The following is a 3,734-nucleotide window of genomic DNA, read 5'->3' as shown; positions in this document are numbered from 1 at the left end:
GTTGGTTTGGACCCCCACCAAAAAAGAAGCAATTAATCTCTCCTTGCACAAACTGGCTCTACAGAGGCAAGATGTCCACCTCATCATCATCCTCCGATTCATCACCGTGTACATCCTCCTCCTCACAGATTATCAATTCGTCCCCACTGGAATCCACCATCACAGCTCCCTGTGTACTTTGTGGAAGCAATTGCTGCTGGTCAATGTCTCCACGGAGGAATTGATTATAATTCATTTTAATGAACATCATCTTCTCCACATTTTCTGGAAGTAACCTCGTACGCCGATTGCTGACAAGGTGAGCGGCGGCACTAAACACTCTTTCGGAGTACACACTTGTGGGAGGGCAACTTAGGTAGAATAAAGCCAGTTTGTGCAAGGGCCTCCAAATTGCCTCTTTTTCCTGCCAGTATACGTACGGACTGTCTGACGTGCCTACTTGGATGCGGTCACTCATATAATCCTCCACCATTCTTTCAATGGTGAGAGAATCATATGCAGTGACAGTAGACGACATGTCCGTAATCGTTGTCAGGTCCTTCAGTCCGGACCAGATGTCAGCATCAGCAGTCGCTCCAGACTGCCCTGCATCACCGCCAGCGGGTGGGCTCGGAATTCTGAGCCTTTTCCTCGCACCCCCAGTTGCGGGAGAATGTGAAGGAGGAGATGTTGACAGGTCGCGTTCCGCTTGACATGACAATTTTCTCACCAGCAGTTCTTTGAACCCCTGCAGACTTGTGTCTGCCGGAAAGAGAGATACAACGTAGGTTTTAAATCTAGGATCGAGCACGGTGGCCAAAATGTAGTGCTCTGATTTCAACAGATTGACCACCCGTGAATCCTTGTTAAGCGAATTAAGGGCTCCATCCACAAGTCCCACATGCCTAGCGGAATCGCTCAGTGTTAGCTCCTCCTTCAATGTCTCCAGCTTCTTCTGCAAAAGCCTGATGAGGGGAATGACCTGACTCAGGCTGGCAGTGTCTGAACTGACTTCACGTGTGGCAAGCTCAAAAGGTTGCAGAACCTTGCACAACGTTGAAATCATTCTCCACTGCGCTTGAGACAGGTGCATTCCACCTCCTATATCGTGGTCAGTTGTATAGGCTTGAATGGCCTTTTGCTGCTCCTCCAACCTCTGAAGCATATAGAGGGTTGAATTCCACCTCGTTACCACTTCTTGCTTCAGATGATGGCAGGGCAGGTTCAGGCGTTTTTGGTGTTGCTCCAGTCTTCTGTACGTGGTGCCTGTACGCCGAAAGTGTCCCGCAATTCTTCTGGCCACCGACAGCATCTCTTGCACGCCCCTCTCGTTTTTTAAATAATTCTGCACCACCAAATTCAAGGTATGTGCAAAACATGGGACGTGCTGGAATTTGCCCATATTAATGCACACACAATATTGCTGGCGTTGTCCGATGCCACAAATCCACAGGAGAGTCCAATTGGGGTAAGCCATTCTGCGATGAGCTTCCTCAGTTGCCGTAAGAGGTTTTCAGCTGTGTGCGTATTCTGGAAAGCGGTGATACAAAGCGTTGCCTGCCTAGGAAAGAGTTGGCGTTTGCGAGATGCTGCTACTGGTGCCGCCACTGCTGTTCTTGCGGCGGGAGTCAATACATCTACCCAGTGGGCTGTCACAGTCATATAGTCCTGAGTCTGCCCTGCTCCACTTGTCCACATGTCCGTGGTTAAGTGGACATTGGGTACAACTGCATTTTTTAGGACACTGGTGAGTCTTTTTCTGAGGTCTGTGTACATTTTCGGTATCGCCTGCCTAGAGAAATGGAACCTAGATGGTATTTGGTACCGGGGACACAGTACCTCAAACAAGTCTCTAGTTGGCTCTGCAGTAATGATGGATACCGGAACCACGTTTCTCACCGCCCAGGATGCCAAGGCCTCAGTTATCCGCTTTGCAGCAGGATGACTGCTGTGATATTTCATCTTCCTCGCAAAGGACTGTTGGACAGTCAATTGCTTGGTGGAAGTAGTAAAAGTGGTCTTACGACTTCCCCTCTGGGATGACCATCGACTCCCAGCAGCAACAACAGCAGCGCCAGCAGCAGTAGGCGTTACACTCAAGGATGTATCGGAGGAATCCCAGGCAGGAGAGGACTCGTCAGAATTGCCAGTGACATGGCCTGCAGGACTATTGGCATTCCTGGGGAAGGAGGAAATTGACACTGAGGGAGTTGGTGGGGTGGTTTGCGTGAGCTTGGTTACAAGAGGAAGGGATTTACTGGTCAGTGGACTGCTTCCGCTGTCGCCCAAAGTTTTTGAACTTGTCACTGACTTATGATGAATGCGCTGCAGGTGACGTATAAGGGAGGATGTTCCGAGGTGGTTAACGTCCTTACCCCTACTTATTACAGCTTGACAAAGGCAACACACCTGTTGTCCGCATTTCTATTGAAATACTTCCACACCGAAGAGCTGATTTTTTTGGTATTTTCACCAGGCATGTCAATGGCCATATTCCTCCCACGGACAACAGGTGTCTCCCCGGGTGCCTGACTTAAACAAACCACCTCACCATCAGAATCCTCCTTGTCAATTTCCTCCCCAGCGCCAGCAACACCCATATCCTCCTCATCCTGGTGTACTTCAACACTGACATCTTCAATCTGACTATCAGGAACTGGACTGCGGGTGCTCCTTCCAGCACTTGCAGGGGGCGTGCAAATGGTGGAAGGCGCATGCTCTTCACGTCCAGTGTTGGGAAGGTCAGGCATCGCAACCGACACAATTGGACTCTCCTTGTGGATTTGTGATTTTGAAGAACGCACAGTTCTTTGCTGTGCTTTTGCCAGCTTAAGTCTTTTCATTTTTCTAGCGAGAGGCTGAGTGCTTCCATCCTCATGTGAAGCTGAACCAATAGCCATGAACATAGGCCAGGGCCTCAGCCGTTCCTTGCCACTCCGTGTGGTAAATGGCATATTGGCAAGTTTACGCCTCTCCGACGACGATTTTATTTTAGATTTTTGAGTCCTTTTTTTACTGATATTTTGTGTTTTGGATTTTACATGCTCTGTACTATGACATTGGGCATCGGCCTTGGCAGACGACGTTGATGCAATTTCATCGTCTCGGCCATGACTAGTGGCAGCAGCTTCAGCACGAGGTGGAAGTGGATCTTGATCTTTCCCTATTTTTGGAACCTCAACATTTTTGTTCTCCATATTTTAATAGGCACAACTAAAAGGCACCTCAGGTAAACAATGGAGATGGATGGATACTAGTATACTTATGGATGACGAGTGACTGACGACACAGAGGTAGCTACAGCCGTGGACTACCGTACTGCGTCTGCTAGTATAGAGATGATAATGATATAAAAAATATATATATATCACTACTGCAGGTATATATAATATAATGACGGACCTGCTGGACACTGTCAGCAGACTCCTAAACTACTAGTATGAAGAAGATAGAAAAAAAAACCCCCACCACAGGTAGGTATACAATTATGGACGAGCACTGACGACACAGAGGTAGCTACAGCCGTGGACTACCGTACTGCGTCTGCTAGTATAGAGATGATAATGATATAAAAAATATATATATATCACTACTGCAGGTATATATAATATAATGACGGACCTGCTGGACACTGTCAGCAGACTCCTAAACTACTAGTATGAAGAAGATAGAAAAAAAAAAACCACCACAGGTAGGTATACAATTATGGACGAGCACTGACGACACAGAGGTAGCCACAGCCGTGGACTACCGTA

This window comes from Pseudophryne corroboree, chromosome 3 (assembly GCF_028390025.1).
Source record: "Pseudophryne corroboree isolate aPseCor3 chromosome 3, aPseCor3.hap2, whole genome shotgun sequence".
Lineage (NCBI taxonomy): Eukaryota > Metazoa > Chordata > Amphibia > Anura > Myobatrachidae > Pseudophryne > Pseudophryne corroboree.
Note: the sequence above shows the minus strand (reverse complement) of the source record.